This window comes from Pogona vitticeps, chromosome 6 (genome assembly GCF_051106095.1).
Source record: "Pogona vitticeps strain Pit_001003342236 chromosome 6, PviZW2.1, whole genome shotgun sequence".
Classification (NCBI taxonomy): Eukaryota; Metazoa; Chordata; class Lepidosauria; order Squamata; family Agamidae; genus Pogona; species Pogona vitticeps.
The window spans coordinates 73,998,475-74,021,367 of NC_135788.1; the positions used below are offsets into that span (position 1 = coordinate 73,998,475).

General features: G+C 40.5%; 1 long non-coding RNA gene across 1 annotated transcript; it reads right to left on the reverse strand.

Moving 5' to 3' along the window:
* Positions 1-2,047: 2,047 nt before the first annotated feature.
* Positions 2,048-16,715, reverse strand: LOC144583569 (uncharacterized). Its single transcript, XR_013537423.1, has 2 exons — positions 8,675-16,715; positions 2,048-2,667 (listed from the first exon to the last, which is right to left on the reverse strand). It is a non-coding gene; the product is annotated as an uncharacterized LOC144583569 (long non-coding RNA).
* Positions 16,716-22,893: the final 6,178 nt, after the last annotated feature.

The window sequence follows — 22,893 nt, forward strand, 5'->3', positions numbered from 1 at the left end:
ATTGTCGCAATTTTCAGTGTAGTTGCACCTAAGAGAGAGAAGGAGAGCTTCCATAGAGGAAGATTCTGCACATTGTGGAAGCCTCATCTAAGAAGAAACAAATCATTGTTGTGGGTTTTTCGGGCTTCTTGGCCATGTTCTGAAGGTGGTTTTTCCTGCGGGGATACTTACCACTATACACTATCCTCATTTGTATAGTGGTAAGTATCCCTGCAGGAAAAAACACCTTCAGAACACGGCCAAGAAGCCTGAAAAACCCACAACAACCATTAGATCCCGGCCGTGAAAGCCTTCGCGAATCCAAGAAAAAAAATCTCTGCTTTTTTCTTTCTCAAGATCACAGAAAAAAAATCTCAGAAGCTTCAGCAGGCTTTCTTGATGTGTTTGAAGAATGAGTTATTTTGTGAATATTCTTTTTATCCCTATTATAAAGATCATACTAGGACAGATATTAGCCTGCAACATACTACCTGGCATTCCTGTTTCTATGCTTCAATATGAGTTAATTTTTGAAATCTAGGCACATTAAACTATGTGAACGCCCAACTGTGGACCAAAGACCACCTTTGAAGACAGCCTAGAAACTATAGGTAAACAGCTCACAGTCTGCTTACTGGAACTGGGTTTTGGGAACACGGCATGCTGTGTCAGTCTATCAGCCTGTCCTTCTCAGTTTTTTTTATTATTTTTTAATTTTTTTATTTATTTTATTTATATCCCGCCTATCTAGTCAATTAAGACCACTCTAGGTGGCTTACAACAAGGGGTACAACAATGAATAAAAGCTTGTTCAGCTTCTTTGTTAATGACTTAAATGAGAGCACGAAGGGAATTTGCAGATCACACCAAATTGAGAATGGAAGTTCATACTTCAGAAAACATCATCAGGATTCCAGGTGAGTTAACTGCTTGAAGGACTGGGCAGAATAAGAAAAGTTGTAACCAGGAAAAAAAATATCTCTTTTTTTGGAGATTCTCTCTCTCTCTCTCTCTCTCTCTCTCTCTCTCTCGGAAGATTAGGATAGTCAATATTTTGTATCATTAACTGGAAATATACCACTTTCATAATTAATATAAATAATTTTGTCCAAGGTGGGATCACCATTGAATATTGCAAAGATCAGGTGGTATATGATTAACACCAGAAGCTTCCCCAGACTTCAGACTATGAATTAATGAATTATTATCCTGGAAACAAGTTACCTGGAAACAAGGAATCTAAAACTTCACTCCCAAGCATCTCTGAGTTATTAAATATCAGTCTGAAATTGCTCTCCTGTAATTTTTTAGGAATATGACATGTAGAGAGGCCTGTTTTGGTCACCCGTATCTATCATTTGATAGAGATACTTTTACATGCACCTTCCAGCTGTCACTTCTTTAAAGGTAAAGGTTCCCCTTGACAATTTTTTTTGTCCAGTCGTGTCCGACTCTAGGGGGCGGTGCTCATCCCCGTTTCCAAGCCAAAGAGCCAGCGTTTTGTCCGAAGACAATCTTCCGTGGTCACATGGCCAGTGCGACTTAGACACGGAACGCTGTTACCTTCCCACGAAAGTGGTCCCTATTTATCTACTTGCATTTGCATGCTTTCGAACCGCTAGGTAGGCGGGAGCTGGGACAAGCGATGGGCGCTCACTCTGTCGTGTGGATTCGATCTTATGACTGCTTGGTCTTCTGACCCTGCAGCACAGGCTTCTCTGGTTTAGCCCGCAGCGCCACCACATCCCCCACGTCACTTCTTTAGCTTAATAAAACCATCAAGATGTTTAGAGGGTCACTTCTGTATTGATAATGTATTTTCAGCTGTTTCAATCCTTGCCTCAGAGTGTGGATAAATTATTGAGATTTCAGATTCTCAGTCTGCAAAAATAATATGAGTTGATTCATCTCTTATGTCATCTCGAATGTCTGAAAGCACTTGTGATGGCAGTACTTGTCCCATTTGTGGTTCTGAAACATTTTCAATTTTCCTACTTTTCTTCAAATTGATATGTACAACCAGCAGGTTGGCCCTATCAAATTTATCTGAGTCAAATCAACAAACATCTGAAGTTCTTGCTTGTTTTATTTTGCATTTATACAGCTGCAGGACCAGCAAGGCTTCTTTGCAGGTTTGGATGACGAGCAAAACAGTCCAGACAAAAGGATAGGGTGAAGTACAATTTATCTCACCACTGTCTAACCATATATTCTGAAATGAATGTTGTGCTCAGGCAAGAGACACAACGAATTATTACCAGATGATGTGGTTCTTACACCACTGCAAACTGGCCCCAATGCAAAGGGTATTTTTGTCCTTTTGTCTAAAGAGAGAAGGAGCTGACTCTGCAAATGCTTTTGAGGGCTTTTCAAGGCCAGGCAATAAAGGGAACATTAACAAAGTCACAAGGGCATGAAATAAAAATCACATTCCACATTGCCATAAGCTTAAGAAAGAAAGAACAGCTTTCCTCTGCCCTGGGGTTGGAGCTCCCAGCTTCTATTAATATATAATGATTTTTTAAAAAGTCATGTCACTTTAAGACTAAAGTTAAAACTAACTCAAGATGCACCAAGACAGAGAATCAGATGCTAAGGCTGATGTCTTAATAGATGTGCTGCATGTTGTACAATGTTGTGTGTCTTTGCTGGTCTCACACATTCCATCCTTCCCATCTGGATCTAGGCCTGAAAGACAAAAGTGGGTGCAGGAAGCTTATGTTACACAACATAATTCCTGATCACAGTACACATCCATCAAATTAGCTTCCAGTTTCTTGCCTTTGTGGAGCTTGAGTCAACATGAGATTGCATTAACTCTAGAATGAAACCAGCAGAGTGTTTGTTTGTTTTCAATCATTGGATTTCCATAGCTTTTAAAAAAGAAACTGTTCGTTTGTTTAATTTCTGTGCCACCCATCCGACTAAATGACTACACTGAGCAGTTCACAGCAATAACACTGACATAAAAGAAAACAGAACATAATCAGTGTATTAAAATTAAATTAAATTATCATAACATGTTAAAAACACATTAAAATGTATTAGTATAATGTGGTCAATCTTACTATATTCTGAATTTAATTGAAGCTATTTTTGTTAAAAATAAGGAAACACCTGGACTCTACTTCCTGGTAAGCATCCAACTTTTACAGCCACAACTGGTCTTGTAATAGTATTTAAGCATAAACACTTTATTATTGCTTATCTGTATTTGCATTCCCTGACCATGGTTGTTTTGTCCTGGTTTAATATATGACTAGATGGGCCAATTATCCAAGCCTGGATTGATCTAGATTGTGCTAAAAAGGGTAACTTTCAGGTGTTGTTGTGTTGTTGTTGTTTTTTTTGGTCATCTTTGCATCCATGTACAAGAATCAACCACACATCAAGCATCTTCCTGTGTCACTCACACCTCCCTGGCATTGATGCTGAGGGAGGCCACCCCAAAGGAAGCCAGGACATCTATGACCAGGAACCAGGCCTTCTATGCAGTAGCCACCTCTTTATGGAATTCTCTACCTGTGGATATGTATCAAGTCAGTTGCCTCCAAATAGTCAGGAAACATATAAAAACTATCTTCTACAATCCCTCCAAGTTTGGTGAAGATTGGGTTTCCCCAAGCCAGCTGCTAAAGGGCACTTTCCTGGGGAGACATATTTTGTGGGTGTATAGCTTGAATGTCTGAAATTCAATCTTCACCATACTTGGAAAGATTGTACAGGAGAGTCAGTAGACACTTCTCTGTGATTTTGATGTCCCTAGGTGCCTGGGGGGGGGACTTTCTATGGGGACCCTCTTTGTGGCTATATAACTCGGACATCCAAAACCCAATCTTCAACAAATTTGGAGGGATTGTAGAAGAAAGCCAGGGGAAGCTTCCCTGGGAATGTGGTGTCTCTAGATGCTTGGAGAGCTATTTCGTAGAATTTTAATTTAAAGAATTACAAATTTACATTTTTTCTGACAAATCTACGAATCAATTTGTCAGAAAAAAATATATAAATTCATAATTTGTGATTTGTTGACCTTGGTGAATCATGAATCAAAACAAATCACAATTTTTCTGATGTATGCCTATCTTTACCCATAACTATACCTGGAGGAGGGCTACTCTGATAACTTCAACCATTTCCCAGTGATTTTATCTGAATAACTTAATTCTAATTAGAAGCACCAGAAACAGCATCTCTGTCTAGTCAGATGCAATTCAGGCAATGGTGGGATAATGATTACAAGATATATTTCCATCCGTTTAGGTGTGAGTTGCATGCTGATGCCTGAGGTAGTCAAAATGGCAAAATAACTATCCAGAAGAAATTTTGTCTCAGAAGATGGTACATTATTCAAAATTAGTTTTGAAAAAGCAGCACACAAAACATTGCTTCATTAGAAATACCCTAGAGGATAAAAGAAATCTTAAAAATATGAATGTAGTCTGCCTTGACTTCCTTTTTCTGCTTATTAAAAATAAATTATAGAGCCAGTGGCTTTATATTGGGATATAATTATGCAATAATGTGCTTATTTTTAAATAACAGGGCAAGCATAATGACATATCGGTATAGGAAATGTTTCAACATCATGGGCAGGCTCTTACATAACCACGCAAGTTCTGCTTTTGAACTTGAATGTATTGAAATAGCAAATTAAACAGATATCTCTGCTGATCTGTTCAGGCATTGCCACATTCTCTCTACTTGAATACTGTATTTGTCCAGAGCCCATCTGAACTTGACATGACTTTGAATTACCTTCTTGTACTACTGTTGCCTTGTGTCAGATTCTACAGTATTTTTTTTTAGAGGTAGAACCCCACTAGCTCTATGCCTAGAAGTCCTCTGGCTGATTTGTTGTTAACAGAGGACTTGTTTCAGTTGCTGTTGTCTCGACAAGTCTCCAAAAGACACTACTGTGTGTCCTGGCTCTAGTAGCCTCCCACTCACCAGTAAAAGCATCTTAGTTCTTCTACTTCACTAATCTTTGCGTGGGACTTGCCCTTGGACCTCAGACTAGAGTGTTCCAATGAGCTAGGCGTCTGCCTTTGCAGCATTAGCTATTCTCAAGAATCTCTTAGCTTTTTTTACTGCTGTTTCGAAACCGTCATTATTTTGAGGCTACCTTGAGGATGAAGTAATATAATAAAAATTTCAGACCCTTGCTGAATTTCTAGAATCTCCCTGCAACATCCATTCCTGGCCAGTAGATTGCCTCCTTAGATGATCATGGACATCTTTTATTCTGCAGATATGATGAAAGCACTTTGTGCATGATTTCTGTTTCCAGAACTTCCAGTATATCTCTTTTTAGTCCTTAGAAGCTGATGAATGATAACTTTGCACTTGTTCATTCTTTCTGGGGCTTCAGTCTGCCTCGGTGGAATGGATTAATATGGCCAATGGAGTCAGTGCTTGAAGAATATTTGCACACAGTGACAGAGTTCCTCCTGCACAGATCTGCCTGTGCTTTGCCCACCCAACCCAGATTAAAGAGGTGAGGCAGAGGTTGTTGGGTTAAAACTTTGGCCACAACTTCATTAACTATTTAAACTAAATCCCCCATCTACAAGGGGGCCTAACGTAGTGCAAGATTTATTGAAATCTGGGGTAGTCTTTACCTACAGGCCATTCTTAAGCAGGGTGAATTCCTATTTCTGAATCATGCTGTCTTCTGTACAGCACATGTTCAGGTGCCCCATGATAGGGGTATCCCCCCCCCCGCCTCAGCCCACTGAGACTCCTGACGTTAGGTGAACTGCTGCCTGGAAGGTTTCCTTAAGAAAACACCACCTCCCCTCAGAGGCCCTACTGGCTCCACCTAACAGAGAGATTAGATGTTTTTCGCATCATGTGTTGTCCAGGAACTCACCAAAACTCCCCCTTGCACTATCCGCCATGTCATGGGGTTATTTATATGCCCCAAGCCCACCATCACAGTCAACAATTTTGGCCCTAAGGCCCCCTTGTAGGTCTCGCAGAAAAAGGTCCAGTCCCGCATCGGACAAGTGAGCTCTGTCACCTCTGTTGAACTCTAGTTTGCGAACTCTTATTTCAGGATGTCTTATCACTGATCCCAGTCCAGCCCTCATGGCTCTGCTTACTTCCCAATTTACATCACACCTTGCATGGTCAATGCATCTAGGATCACAATCTGCCTTCCATACCATTCTCGGTATTATGTTTGACCAGATTAACTTCACCACAAGAAACTTGACCTTAGTGGCCTGCAAATCATCAATCACCTGTCATATAAGTGACTTGCCTGTTCTTCAAGTAATTTCCTCTCAGGTGAACAATCAATATATCAGGGGTGTATGCAGAGTACCCTGGGACACCAGTTCAAAGAACCCATCCCAGAGCATATGTCTCTGTCCCCCTCCATTCCAGTGTGGGCTGTGCACCAAGGCCTAAATTATGGCCTCAACTGGCCTGCAAAGGGTACTTTACCACCCAATGTATGTAACTGTAGCCATACAAAACAACTTCCAACTGGGCCATAACCAACTTGAAGCTTGAAAGAGGAAAAACAAACATCAGCATTTATTGTGGGAGAGAACATATGCAGGTCTTGAACCTGTATGAAGACCACCTTCCCACCTTCTTTATCTGTTCCTCCCCATATATTATTAATCAACATAGTCTGGATAATCCTGGAACAAAACCCCACTTCTGGCATTCCTCCAGTTTGACAGGGATATTCCACTCTGTTCCAGATTTGCTTGAGACTTCTCATTCTGCCTGATTACCTGCAATAGTATGAGGTTTATTTTATGGGAGAGAGTGTGTGTGCCCTCCTTAAAATGCAAAAAATAAAAATTCTGCTCTTGCACCGCATATAAATAAGGAAAGGCCTCCCCTCACTTCTAATCTATTTCTCTCACTACCCTTTAATCCGGGCAAATCTTTGCTGATGTTGTTATGATCTCCAGAAGCTCATGCACCTGTCATTTCAATGTTTCCAGTCTTCTGTTTCACATAGCACATATCCTCCTGACAGAAACATTTCAAAAGTAAACACAGAGGACATGAATAAATCCTCTGTTTGCATTCAGCAGCTTCCAAACATTCCAAATACTTTGATATTAAGTTTTAGTTTTCCCTTCTTCAAAAACAAAAACAACAACAAAAAACCCCACGTTCCATAATAAAAAAGCTGGCACTTTGTACTGTAAAGAATAACTAATGCTGTCATCTCCTGAGACTAAATTGACTAAATCCAACTGATGTTTTCTTTTTCATGATTTGAAAGGAATGCCACCTGCAAAGCTTATCTTATTTGTCTGAATTAAATTTATGTGAGTAAAAAGAGTTTGGGGACGGTGCATCTTAAGGAGAAATGACAGAAGGAACAACAAGAAAACCTGTTCTGTCAACATGTTAATTCTTCAGATGTATTTTGCTGAAATACAGAAAACAAAACAAAACAAAACACCCTCTAGCCTTTCTAGTAGCCATTCTCACCTTCCCCCCCTCCAAACATATACCACAAACAGCAAATTTAGAGATGGTTATGAACTGCCATTTTGGTGGATCATAATGGTTTGTTCTTTGGTTGATTCCTCAGAAGCACAGGTGTTTCATGTGCGCCCCAGCTTCCCTCCCCCCCACCTCCTCTGGTGGGTGCCCACTCAGAGTCAGTATCCTGGGCTTCCCTGACCTGTCTCTTTCTCTGAGTGTGTATGCATGTGTTACAGGAGCTCCTCTGGTTGGAGGTTTTTCATATGCACCTAGTTGGACTTTGCACTCTACCTGGATCTGCATCAACAGCAACCTTTACTCAACCTGAGCTCACAACAGTCTATCAAGCATATGAAAAACCTCTTGGAGAACGTCAGTTGTTAGCTAGGATGCTAATTAGTGTATGGTTTTGTGATGTTGAAAAGACTAGCACTATTGCCAGTTGCTTTCTAGTCTCAATTCAAGCTGTTGGTTTTAAGCGTTAAAACCCGAAGCCACTTGACACCTGGCTATGTAAAGGTTTGCATATCTCATTATGACCTGTCCAGATGTCAATTTCTTCAGGGGAGTCCCATTTGGGAGTAGCATCACTTGTGCAAACTCCATTTGAATGACATGCAGAAGAGGGTTTCCTGTTCTGTTGCTCTCAGACTGCAATCTGTTCCCAACTTCGATGGTTTTAGGTGAGATGAGAGAGTGCATTGCTTAATGATAGCCTTTTAAACTGTTAGGTGTTTACTGGATTGTATTGATTTAATGGTTTGATTATCATGATATTTTAATGTGTCTGTTATTCAGTTCATTTTAAACTTGTTTTTAACTAGTTTTTAATGATGTTTGGTGAGCCACCTTGAACACTATTGCTTAGTGGAAATGCAAGATAGAAATGCAATGAACAGGAACAACAATACATCAACTTGACATAAAAATGTGAAGATTAAGAAAAATCAAATCTTATCATAAGATAATTGTTTGTTCTCATGAGAAAATACCATTCAAGTGTTTTTTTTCCTTTACCCTTCACCTTCACACTAATCTTCTTAATAAATGTTTCTATGTCTTTTAAATGATAATCCCCTGAGATTGTATTTTGTGTTCTCAGTAATTAGTTAAGAGACCTGGCTGACCCATCAGCTTCAAGCATTTGGCAAGAGAAGCCGGTTTTGCATAAATTAGAAGCTACTTTCTAAATTGTGGAAATAAATTGGAAATACAAGCTGAAGGAACTCACACTGACCTGTCAATCAAATGTTTTCAAACATTGGAGGATTTTGATGAGTGGGAATATATCCAGACTCCTGGGAAAGAATTTCAGGCTCCATCCTTGAAGGCAGGAAAGATTTTTCAAAAAGTTCCTGGGGGAAGGCTACAGAAATTGAACTAATTAAGAAATTTGATTGGGTTTCTCAATGCTCAAACAAGAGGCTTGGTTACATTAATGCTATAAACAACCAATGTTCTTCCTTTTGGACAGGTACCTAGGTCATCAAACACTGAAGTGGGACATTTGTATTCCCTAGAATACAGCTTTTGAGTTTGCAAGAACTGAGCAGGTTCTTGATTACAGGATTTCTTCGAGGACAGTAATTCATTGGGTCATTTTAACTTGGAAGCAACCAAACTAGATGAAACAATAACAACTCACCAGAATATTTTCTTAAAAACTGCTTGATTCAACCCTGTTAGAAACCTTTCAGATATATTGCTCAATGTCAAATTCATACTTGCATTCATTGCAGCTCCAATGAAATGAAAATTATGACAATTTATCTAACTGTAGAAAAGGTTTTTGAAGTGTATTTGTTGTGCAGGAATTTTTTGTGAGAGTGAGCCAGAGATTTTGAGCAGCCATTAATACTGGTGTGTGTGTGTGTGCATGTGTGAAAAAGAGAGAACAATTATATTGAACCAGTTGATGCAATTTATAGTAAAAGGTAATAAAATATAATCTTGTTGCAATGCTAACAAACCCCTTGTTTTATAACGTCACACATTATGCAACAAAATAACAAAGAGTCATGTAGCACCTTTTGGACTAACAGCTCTAAAATGGTATCCAGTCCCCCAAATGCATGGAGTGCTATTTGGGGACTACACACAGACACACACACACACACACACACACATTTAAAACACATTTAATTACACTGCAGAGGGAAGCCATTGAAATCCATAAGCATCAACATAGCTTCAACAAAAAAGAGGAAAGTCTGAAACTGAACAAGGCGTGGCTTCCAGCACTGGAAAATGCAGCCTGCAGAAGGTCAACAAACTCTACCCAGCCACAAGGACCAGGGATCATTGCACAAAAAATACCTGCTATCCATCAACCACAGTGACAGATAATCTCTCCCACTTATCACAACAATACATCCACAACAAAAACACGCTGATCACACTATCTTCCAAAAAGGACAATAGCTGTTCCCACAGCTATAAATACTCAACTATCCAACAAACAGCAACAGAGCATGGACAGAGTTCCTACTCCAGTCTTCTGAAGATGCCGGCCACAGAGACTGGTGAAACGTCAGGAAGAACAACCTTCAGAACATGGCCAAAGAGCCTGAAAAACCCACAATAACCATCAGATCCTGGCCGTGAAAGCCTTTGAGAACCCACTCCTTTTGCCTGCCTTCTATTCACACTGATAAGGACTACAACTGTAATGCAATTTGTAAACTGCATTTTAATAATTAATTTTCTCCTAGCTTAGGACTGTAGCTAAACTAGGAGTGCTATAGCACTGAACTGATGCAGCACCAAATTCAAAAGATTACCATATCTTGCTAAACATTTTTAAAAAGACATTTGAATGCTGGTGAAGGGGGTAGACAAGAGGGTGACAATAAAGGCAGAGAAGGGGGAGGGGGCTGTGTGACATGTGAACTGTTGAAAAACACCTTTCCAGGATAATTAAACATTTTTGTCTTAATGTTGACAGCAATGCCACAGTGTGATGCAGAGTCATTCACATTAACCAGGTTCAAATCTCTGTGTGGTCACACAGAAGTTAGCTGTTGCAGAGGTCTATATGAGCCTTGGTTATTTTGGATACTAATGTACTTTTGACAGTTACAAGATGTGGACAGGGAGGCAAGTAGCAGAAGAAAGGAGTAAGGAAAGTGGTGATCAATGCTGCAGCTCTCCCTTCATTAATTTTCAAATGATATTCATATAAATTTTCTTATCATCAGGAACCACAGAATGATCAAATACAGACAAGCATTCTCTAAAAAACAGTCTGGAAATAATTTTAAGAACCAAAGGTTAGGGGAAATGGTATAGTTCTTACTACTTGTTTGCCACAGACTCAGTAGGAATAGTGCCAGCCTGACTTTTTCCTTTGGTAACTGAGGTTCTGCTGCAAGTGAAACCATTTTGTTTATTAACCACCCTAGTCTCTTGGAGAGGTGAGTCACACAATAGGGATTCTGTTGAAGACTTCAGATTACAAGTAGACTCATACAGAAGGAGGCAGTCATTCAGATACCCTGACTGCAAGCTATTTGTGGGATTATAGATCAAAATTAGTAAAAGGAGAAAGATTTATACAATCTGAAGAGAAACCAGAGTACAAAAGCTCTTCCTGAGACTCCCAGAGACTTCCCTGGAGCAAAAAAGAAGCCTAGGAAACTTTTGCATCTGAAAGGGGAAGATAGGAAGCTTTCGGTTACATCAAAATTTCCCTTTTTTTGATGACATCATCCAATTTATGTAGTATCACTTTATGCTAACAGGATTACAGCCATGGTCTTTGGAGCGCATGCCAGGTGACCATGTGTGCTACAAAGGTATTTTGTGTTAGCAACATTTTGTAGTAGCCACAGCTTTCAAACATTATTCCAGGGCAGCCCATGAAGAGCACATTGTAGTAGTCTAAATAACAAACTCCAGAGGACAACACTGAGTTATGAAGAACCTCATAGAATAATGCTCATGAGGATGAACAGTAGTCCTTCATCACCTGTAGTTCCAGACCTGTTTGTGCTGATCCGGACAGGTCAGGAACCACTGCAAAGTGCCCTTTATTCAAATAGCCCTGAAGCAGACCTTGAGTGATGGCTTCAAATGCTGTTGAGAGGTCCAGTAGAGCTCACGGTCTAGTTCCCAAGTTAACCAAGGATTGGTTGTTGTGGAGTTTTCGGGCTCGTTGGCCGTGTTCTGAAGATTGTTCTTCCTAACGTTTCGCCAGTCTCTGTGGCCGGCATCTTCAGAGGACAGCAGAGCACAGAGTGCTGTCCTCTGAAGATGCCGGCCACAGAGACTGGCGAAATGTTAGGAAGAACAACCTTCAGAACACGGCCAAAGAGCCCAAAAAACCCACAACAACCCATAGATCCCGGCCATGAAAGCCTTCGCAAATATATTAACCAAGGATGTTTCTGTCCTCGTACTAGGGGGCAGAGCACAGATTTGAATGGATACAAATAATCACCTGAAAAGCCTGATGTTTTGCTGAGAAGCCTACTGTTTTACAGTAAGACTCTGAGATCTTACTGTAAAAAGGAAGCTTATAAACTGGCTGATAGTTGCCTAGGATGGCGGTAAGAAGGGAAGCCTTATTTCAGCGAAGTTTTTATAACTGCTTGTTTTCAAATAACCCTTTTTCAAAGAAGCACTTGCAGCTTTCACCATACAATTGGGCAACCCTCTTCTTTCTTCTCTCATTAAGGTGGATACAGTCTAACAAATAAGTAGTTGAGGTTACTCCTCTAAGCAACATGTCTAAAGCAAAAGTAATTGAAACACATCTATTAAAACAGACAAGGGATTGCCTCAATTACTTCACTGGAATCCACCATCAAAGTGGAATCCGAGTCAGAATGAATTTTCCCATTAAAATACTGCTTTTCTCTGCAGAGTATTTAGCAAGTTCATCACAGAGGGTTCTGAAGACTCTTGCTTATAATTCTCTGGGTTCTAGGATGTGACAGTTTCTTAACTATCTGAAACAACTCTCCTGAATGAGATTACATTGGTTTAATGGAGGCAGCAAAGAGAATGTTCTTTATGGTTATCATTGCATGGAGGACCCTAAAATGGCCCTGGCCCATGTTCAGTCAGAATTGCCCCAAGTCTTTCTTTCTTTGTTGTATACATTATGATTCTGCCAACAAGAAATATATCCTTTCTCTCTTTCAGTCTCTCTCTTTATAAACAGAGGAAAAATAATAAACTCAGAGCTAACTATATATTTTTCTGACTGAAAGAAAGAACCACCAAGAAAATTCATGACAATGAATCTTCTACTTCCTGCTTGAAAGGAGAAAGGGATCTTTATTGTAACAGCACCTGTTTCTCAACATTCCCCTACAGAAAGTCAGTATGGGCCTTTTCTCCACTGATGGCTTCAGAAAATAATTGAAACAAGCCACTTTCACCCACAATGGACTGAAGACTGATGGGATCATATATGTTTATGACTCTGTAAATCACGGAACTGCATGGGGGAAAAAACAAGGGAGGAAGTTTCATGTTGCTTCATCCCTTGTGTCCTTATTCTGAAATAAGTCCCACAGGTTTAAGAGAACTTACTTCCTGGAAAGCGTAAAATAAAATTGCAGCCTGTGGTGAATAATTTGTTCAGTTTTCTCTTTTCTTGCTCTGTTCTGAAGCAAGATTGTGGCAAAGAAATAGTAACTGGATGTCCTGTTTGTTATTGATGAAGTTCGAAAAGCTCAGCAACTTAAGCTGATTGTGTGTGATTCATTTATCTTTAGAACCACTTGCTAAGGATCCATATATGGCTGGATCCATATATGGCTGGAGCCTGAGAGAGACATTTCAATTACCTCCATACCACCAGCCCAATGCTTCCTTCCCTCAGGCTATGCCACATATATTTTTAAACTGATATATGTGGTTACCTGCTCTGCTGTGTTGCATTGAACTCTACTATTTGTTGGTTTTAATGGTTTTAATGTGTTTAGTTGATTTAAATTTTTTTATGGTGGGATTGGTTTTACTTGCTTTATGATTGTATTTGTTTTTACTTGAAGATCTGAGCCTGAAAGTATCTTGAACTGAGGACTGCAAACAGGCCCTGCGGAAATCCTATCTTTCCACTTCACAAAGGAAGGTAACAGGAGTTTGAGAAAGAAGTGTTCCTGTTAAGAGACCTCATACAAAACAGAACCTTTCAATAAGAGCCCCAAACACTAAAAAGTGTAGTTTATTAAAGTCTTGTTTTTTTCTGCAACACTTAGTAGCTTTTAAGAGTTACAGAGTTACAAATCAATTCATTCAGAATGTTTAGAGTTAGATGCTTTGTCTATACATCTACTAATGGCAGCATGCTATTTTGTTGAAAGAACTCGCTATTCTACATATTAATGAAATTTAATTACTGAACTATAATTAAACAGAATCTGCCTTCCTGTGTTGTTCTGCATACCGATTGCTACTCAGCAATCAAGCAACGGTGGCCACAAAAGCAGGCTGAGTCCAAGTTGCTACTCTCCTTTCATTTCGATCAAAAGGCATCAATAGATTATATATTTACAAAGATGAATGATAAGTGATAATTCCTGTTTGTTCCTTCTACCTTCAGGTAGACTCTCAATTACCTTGAATGAATTGCCTCTAACTATGCTGAAGAATTGGGTCTGCAGCTACCTATAGCTAAATGTTTGCCTCTTGATACAGCAGGCAAGAGATAAAATAATGTATATCTATGCTTGGAATGATTTCACCACATAGGAAGCCCTTTCATCATTTTGTGATTCAGCCAAAATTTCTGTGGATTGAATTGATCTTTGTATTTCTTTCTGGAAGTGAGCCTAATGTGCATATGTATACTCACACACTCAGTCCATTGTGCATGTCTGGGGAAATAAATTCAGAGCGATAATTCAGGGTATTATGTGTTCTTTTACCCCAAATAAGGCACCTTGATTTTACAAGGTGCAGTATTGTCAATAGGCTACAAGGAATAGCTTAGAGACAAGTCTGCACCACAAGATTTGAAATAGTTCAGCTTATTTCTTCTTCCTGGGTATGGTAGTTCTATGACTCAGTTGGATGAATTTTACCTGTATCCCAAGCCCATCACTCAGTGCCCAGTTAGACTATCAGCTTATCTAGAGCCTAAGCTTTCATTAAAAAAAGTCTGCAGATTTCTAGAAGCTGAGTTAAAAGTAAAAAATATGCAATTGCTGTTTTGGACAATTATTCTGTAAGAAAGATATTTTTTTCAGCAGGATTAGCCAATAAATGAAGTAATTACAGCTTGACAGGGTTGCTGAGGGTAGACTCATCCTCTCTCAATGTGTTGGTAAATATCACGATTATGGAAAATCCTGGCTATAGCTGGTTAGCAGACTGCTGAAATCTGTTTTAGAGCTCTGCTTGTAAACAGTGTAAAGATAGCAGCGAAGCTGTACGAATGGAAGGTGAATGCAACAAAACTAAGTACTAAGCAAAGCAAGGGAAAAGCTAAATTGAAAAATAGTATTTATGGTGCTATTGTTTGTGTCATCTTTGCTTCAGCAGGGTTGACCCAGCAATATTATGCATAGGTATCTTTTTTCATGAGAAGAGGCTATAGTTGTACTGGCTGAGGAGTTCTGGTAGAAGTAGTCCCCCAAAACAACTTTTCCAGGATCCAATATTATCCTTCCTATTGAACTTCCAGTGAAAATAAATCCACTTAATTTTCCCAAGTATTCTGGAAGGTTAGCTAGGAGTTTTAGTGAAGTGTTAACCTGAGGAAAGGAAGAATGGGGGGTGGTGGAGAGAAAAGAAATGAGGAGGGGATATTATATATTAATAGAAGCTTGTTTTTTTGTTCTTCAATTTGTAGTTACAGTTAATCTTAAATACATAGAAAGAGGTTTCAAACAATGGTCAGGAAATTATAATATCCTTTTTGGAGAAGTAATTATATATGTGGTAGTCTTTTTATAGTTCTTTAAATGCCTGAGATATGCCATATTAAGACAAAATTTTGGAGTAAATCTTAATGTTAATCTTGGAACTACAGAGCTGGAAGGGGCCTGTGGATCATTGAGTCCAGCTCCTGTCAAGGGGAACTGAACTCCCAACCTCTGGCTCTGTAACCAGATCCTTAAACCACTGAGCTATCCTAAAGCAGTCACTCTGCAAGTACCTTGAAAACAATGCAGTGATAACTAGAAGCCAATGTGGATTGGTCAAGAACAAATCCCGACAGACTAATTTTATCTCATTTTTTGATTGGGTAACCTCCCTCATAGATGATGAGAATAATGTAGACGTAATATATCTTGACTTCAGCAAAGGCTTTGACAAAGTGGCCCATAATATTCTGATTAGCAGCCTAACTGGGTGTGGGCTGGATAGAACAACTGTCAGGTGGATAGACAATTGGTTACAGAATTGTACTCAGAGAGTGCTTTTCAATGGCTCCTTCTCAAACTGGGAAAAGGTAACAAGTGAACGACCACAAAGCTCAGTCTTGGGCCCAGGGCTCTTCAACATTTTTTTAAACAACTGGGATGAGGGGGTGCAGGGAATGCCTATCAAATTTGTAGATGACACAAAATTGGGTGACAGAGATAATACATTGAAAGACATGAAAAAAATTCAAACAGATCTGGATAGGCTTGAGCAGTGGGCTGAAAACAACAGAATGAAATTTAACAGGCACAAGTGCAAAGTTCTACCTAGCAGGAAAAAAATGCACAATTACAAGATGAGGGATACTTGGCTTGGCTCAGTAATACTATGAGCAACATTCCCTTTCATTCCCACTGCGCAGGAAGCCTCACCTGCAAGTCTGCATGTAGGGGGTGGGGTTTCATCCAAAACCCCCAAGTAAACAACCATTGACCCGGCTCCTGCAGTGTAATGCCAATGGAGCTCTGTGTGCTTGCAAGCGTGCACACTTTAGAGGCAACATTGACTTTGTGTGAAAAGAATTTTGGAATTGTTGTAGATCATAAGTTAAATATGAGCCAACAGTGCAATTTTCGGTTACATTAACAGAAGTATAGTCTCCAAATTCCATAAGGTACTAATGCCCCCTCGATTTGGCACAGGTGAGACTTCATCTTGAGTACTGTGTCCAGTTCTGGACACCACACTTTAAGAAGGATGCCAGCAAACTGGAAAAAGTTCAAAGGAGGATGACAAGGGAAACCAAACCCTATGAGGAAAGATTAACATAATTGGGCATGTTCAGCCTTGAGAAAAGAAGACTGAGGGGAGATACAATAGCATTTTTCAAATACCTGGAAAGTAGTCGTACAGAGGAAGGGCAGGATCTGTTTTCAATCATCCCAGAGTACGGGATTCATAATAATTGGCTTAAGTTACAGGAAGCCAGATTTAGGCTGGATTTCAGGAAAAAATTCTTAACTATTAGAGCAGTATGACAATGGAACCAATTATGGGCCCCTTCCAACTCAATTAGTCTATGAGAAGCATGAGTAAAAATTGGTGGAAGAAACATCATTAATTTCAGATAGGCAGATGATACCTCTTACTGCCAGAAACTAGCAATGACCTGAAACAACTTTTGGTGAAAGTGAAAGAAGAATGTGTCAGAACAGGACTGCAGCTGGACATTAAGAATACAAAAATCATGACTACAAAAGAACTGAATAACATTAATGCTGACAATGAAGAAATCTGATAGATTAAGAAGTAGAGGCTAAGAACATTTATTTATTTATTTATTTATTTATTTATTTATTTATTTATTTATTTATTTATTTATTTATTTATTTATTTAATTAATTAATTAATTAATTAATTAATTAATTAATTAATTAATTAATTAATTAATATCCCACCTATCTGGCCCACCGGACCACTCTAGGCGGCTTCCAAATATAAAATCAAATAATAAAACATAGACAAATACATAATAATCAAACAAGAACAGCAGTAAAAATAAAAAGGAAAAGTAAGAAAAAAATCAAGAGTTGGCTGGAGGGAAGGCCTGAATAAACAGCCATGTTTTTAATTGGGTTTTAAAGTGTAGACCAACTCTTCCTGAAACAGGTACTGTACATGGGTAGAACATGCCATAGTTAATTTCTGTTTGAGATTACATTTCCCAGCCCCCCAATAAGATAAAGTGACCATTCTTGCTGAAGTTATGGATGTTGTAGTTCAGGTTCTGCTATAGCTCTTACGTACTATAAAATAACCTAGAGGAATAAAAATAAAACAGCAGCTAGCAGAACTAGGATTTTAGGACATATTTCTATTCAAAAGTGAAAGCAAAATATGGGAGGAGCACCACTGGATTGCTGCTTGCTCCAGTACTACAATGAAAAGTCAACTATGTAACAGAAAATTAAGTTAGGATGCTTTCAATTTATAATCACATATTCAATACAGAGATGGGCAGTTTGTGCTGGTTCATTTTTTGACCAACCAGAGGCAGCACCTGGAGGAGGCAAGGCAGGGAAGCTAGGGCGCTGCCCCGAGTGGATTCCTGCTGGAAGATGTGGGGCTGGGAAGTGTCAAACACCTGTTCGGCTGGCCTTTCCCAAAACTCAGATCTACTGATGGTGAGTTCCCATAACATCAAGGTATCCCCCAGAGCCCAGGCCACCTGAGGCTCCTGACTCCAGGTGGTCCAGGCCCCATGCATCCTCTTGCTCCTCTCTCTTCTAGCACTGAAACCTCCTGATCTTCAAAGCTCGGAGTTGGGATAGCTTACACCCCTCTCAGGTGCCCCTTGTAACTCACCTAAAAACTCATGCCTTTCACACTACCCACCAGTGTGACCAAAATACAAAAGCCGTTTATACCAGACCCATCAGACAAAACTTGTCAACAAGAAAGAACAGGATGGTTGAAAAGCCACTCAAGGGGCAGGTCAAAAATTTCCATCTGCCTCTGAAATGACCAGCTAATCTCGTTCTTAATGTGGTTGGGTAGGTGGACCAACAATCCTGCTAGACGAGGCAACGTGGCAGACGGGCAGCCTTAATAAAGGCTTCCGCCCACCCCTCTGAGGCCACCATACTGGCCTCTTGAGCTTGCCTCATCTGGGTGGCAGGCAAAAAGCTTCTGCCCACTCAGCCATGGCTGTGAAAGGAGCCTTCACATGGTTCTCCTTCCTTTTGCCCATTTTATCCTGAAAATAATCCTATAAAGTAGGTTTGGCCAAGAGGTTGGCCTGAGGACAGCAAGTAAGTTCAGTGACTCAGCTGGGGTTTGAACAGGCATGTCCTTCTTCCAAATCCAGCATTCTAACCATTGCACTATATGCTCCCAGTGGTTATCATAAAAACAATGACAAGGCTCAAAATACACAAGTTGTTTGTATATTCAATTAACACAACATCCAAGTGTGCATGTCATGCAGATAAGGTTACTTAGATCTGGAGAAATGGAATATGACAACAAAATTCACAAGAAATAAATCCTGCTTTGTTGAGCCAAGTTGCAAGTGGAACTTAACTGCTGCTTTCAACAAAATCATTTATTTCATTCTCTCTGAGCTTTCTGGTGCATATAGTTTAAAACCTGAGTTTAAGACATGTGAATTTATGGGCAAATGTTTGAATTAGCCTTTAAAAGAACAATTCAAAGTTCATAGGTGATGAAATATTTCTGATCCTGAACATTGGGTTTCTTTCCCCTCCCTTTGTTCTTCAACAGTTACTTTGATTTGATTCCTTCTTCCTATTCTAGAAGTTCAAAGACTTTCTCTTAATATTTTATTGTGAAATGTTGATGCCACATGATTGATTTCCTCCTCAGCTCAGCAAGATTCTTTGCTTCCCTATCATTGTGACAGATGCCATATAAAATCAGTAGTAGGACTTGTATAGAAAGGCCAGTTTTGATATCTTTTTTTTTTTTTTTGTACCTACTGAAAAATCTTCTGTTTTCTCAACTTGCAAACTTCGCCAGCTCCCTTCAGGCTCTTCAAATGGGACTACTAAAACCAGTTCATTTGCTAGTATGTAGAACCAGGGAGGTAAATGTGCTCTTTTTTTGGGTACCATATGCAAGCTCTTTCACTCAAGCATATTCACCACTTGATTGCATAATCAGATAATGATTTTTCTAGCTTTGTCTCTGGTGAATAGCTAGAGTATTACAAACAGAAATTTCATATCACCACAGATGCACTACAGTCAAGTGGAATCAGTTCACGTGTTCAGTTACCATTATCTGATATATATATATATATATACGCATGTGAAACAGGCCCCAAACCAATTTTTACTTTTGGTGTACATGCCATTTCTTGATCAACCCTCCCACAAGGCAGCATGAATTCCCAGCCTGAGATAGTAGATTGGAATAGATGGCAAATTGTCCTTCTTCCCAGTGCCAGGAAAGCCACTGCCCCAGTGTGGCAGCATAGAAGGTGCTCTGGAAGAACCCTGCCACCCTGCTTGCCTTATTCAGCAAATACCACAGTAGGGGAGCAGCCAACAGGGCCTTGCGGAACAACTGCCCACCTGAAGGCTAACTCTTTCCCTTCAAGTGCATGGTCTCCTCATCAGGCAGGCAGTTCCTCTGGAGAGCCACACTAGCTACAGAAAAGAACCAGCACAACTCTCCAGAGAGCTGGCTAGACCCAAATGTGTCATTTTGAGGGTTCCTTCCTCACAGTCAGATATTATGGGAGATGTGGCCTTAGAGACTGCCTGTGCACAAGTGGGCCCTTCAGAGTGAAAGACTGCACATACAATAGTAAAGGTAATGTAATAGGAAAGGGGGTGGCAGGACCTATCCTGCCTCAGATGGCAGAATGTCTTGTGCTGCCTTGCACACAGTTTACTAAATCTATATCCTTTTGATATGAGGTGAGACTTTTCTAACTCAACTAATCTGATGCCCTCAAAATGTCTTAGAATACAGCTCCCAATATCTTTTAAAATGTTCTTTATTTTCAGTCTTCTGCTAAATTATATTAATCTTTATTAATGCTGTTACATTTCAAAAATCTGGAAATTACTCCAAGAGCAACATTCCTCAAAAGTGAGGTGTAAATATTTTCAGTAAATGAACAAATTAAAAGAAATTTCTAGCCATGTACTCTAGATTTTTCCATGGAACTGATGCTTTCACCTCATGCCTACCACAGATTTAAATTTCTTCACTTTGCTTTTCAGTCTCTGTACTCTGTTCTGCCTTTTAAAAAATCCCTGCCAGTCTTCAAAGAACTGAGAAGAAAATTGCAGCAAGAGTGAGCTGGTCTAGCACTAAAGTTCTATTAAAAGGTAATGAAATTCTATCAACAAGCAAAAAGGGAGAACTGGTGCTGATCGGAGAACAGTTGAGGAGCCATATATTACTGCTGTCCCCTCACTGAATGATTACAATGTGAAAGGGGCCAGTCAGAATGAATTTGAGTTTTGTGTTCTGGGAGAATGGGAACTAGTTATGTTGCTGCTCCCTTAGCGGAACTAACAATAATTGAGCTGGGCATCTGAGAAACAGAATCCCTTCTGTACAGCTGCTGTCACCTATTTAGATGAAATAAAGGTTAAGAATACAAATTATATGCTAAAGAAAAAAGCTGCTCTTGTTACAAGTACAACCCATTTAAGTTGCTTTAAGATGTAGAATGGAAATGTTGGCTTGGGCAGTGCAGGGGGTGGGGAAGAGTATTTAAATATTCCCTGCCCATACCTCCCACTTTTTTGTAACCAAGATGTCATCATGTATCTTCATTGAAGAATGATGAAGAGATAGATACCTGAGGTGGCAAGATTACTATGGCAAAAAATGCCTCCTTTTATGTGAAATGGCAGAATATACACCCTGCTGTACTTTTTCCCAGTCTGATGCCCTCATAACATGTTAGAGTGCAACTTCCAATAACAAAGAAGTCAGAAAATGGTTACAGCAAGTAGTAGGTAATTCACATTCTGGTAGATTCAATATTGGACAGTTCATCCCCTTCCTTCATTTACCTTAAATCTATCTGTTGAGCATAAAGATAGAATGAATCTGTTTTTCATCCTCTATTCTCACCATGTAGATCTGCAAATAGGTTGTTTATGGTATGCTCACTCTAAAGCAGGGGTCTCAAACTCAATTTACCTGGGGGCCGCTGGAGGCAGAGTCTGGGTGAGGCTGGGCCGCATCAGATTTTCTGCCAAGCAGAGCAAGAGCCCAAGAAAGCTGCCCAGGGCTCCAAGGAGCAGGAGGAGGGGCGCGTGAGCCCTCATCGCCAGCCACAACCCCCTCCAGATCCTTCTTCACTACCAGCAGCAGCAGCAGGACGAAGAAGCGGAGAAGGGATGGAGCGCCGGCGACCACCTAGCGGGGGGGAGGAGGACATGACATAAAATAAAAAAACTCACAGAATTCTCCTTGCCAAAGGAGAAAAGCCCCCACCGGTACCCGCAAAATAAAACAGAACAGGGCAGGGGCCCCACATGTGTGCACATGGATGCACACACATAAACACACACACGGAGGTCTGGCAACCTTCTTCTGAGGGCCCTCCTCCAAAAAAGGTGCACTCAGCAGCAGCGGCTTTCTCCACCATGACAGAGGAGCAAACTTTGCAAGGCGAGACCAGGCAGCCTCCAGAGCCAAGGTGGCTGAAGCAGGACGAAGAAGAGGAGGAGGAAGAAGAGGAAGCACTGTCGGGTGCTGAGGTGGCTGCTGGCCAGGCTGGTGCTGGGGGTGCCGAGAGACAAAGAGAGCCAGAGAGCCACTTCCCTGGAAGAGGTGGCAGCAGCTGCTGTTGGCGGCTTGGAGGTGCTCTTCGAGGATGGGCCGGGAACAAGCTCCGCTCTCAGGCATCGCTCGATGACGGCTCGGGTGCTTGGGAAAAAGGGCCGGCAGTGCATCACACTCGCCGGCTCTCTCCCAAGACAGTGCCTCTTGCACCCCCATCCGGAACTGCAGCCTGCCAGCTGGCAGACAGGCGGGCTGGCTGGCAGGCTGCTGTTCCGGATGGAGGGTGCAAGAGTCTTGGGAGAGAGCCGGTGAGCGAGGTGAGGCTTTTTTTGACTCTTGACAGCAGAGGACGCATGGGCACTTCGGGGGGGGCAGGCAAGTAGGGGGCCACAAACTATCATCCAGCGGGCCGCAAATGGCCCCCGGGCCACATGTTTGAGACCCCTGCTCTAAAGTAATCTTCCATGAGATTTTAGCACTTAATGATAGAGCTTTGATCATTCACCCTTCCCACTCCCATTGTGTGAATTGAAAGAACAAGAAATCTTGACATAAGGATATGATTGACACAGGCTCAATGATTCTCTAGGCTGTTGTTGTTCTGTGTCATCAAGTCGGAGCTGACTGATAGTGACCCTCATAGGGCTTTTAAGCTAAGTGAGGTACTTAAGGAGTGGTTTTACCTGTTCCACACCCCCAGTGAGTTTCCATGATCAAGTAGGAATTTGAATCCTGTTCTTCAGGGCCCTTGTCCATCACTGTATCCATTATGCCACATTGGAAATCATGATTTTTTTAATGGACTTGTGCAAATAAACTTTGTCTGTGTATCACAGGTAATCAGCTAAGTTAATGGACACAGAT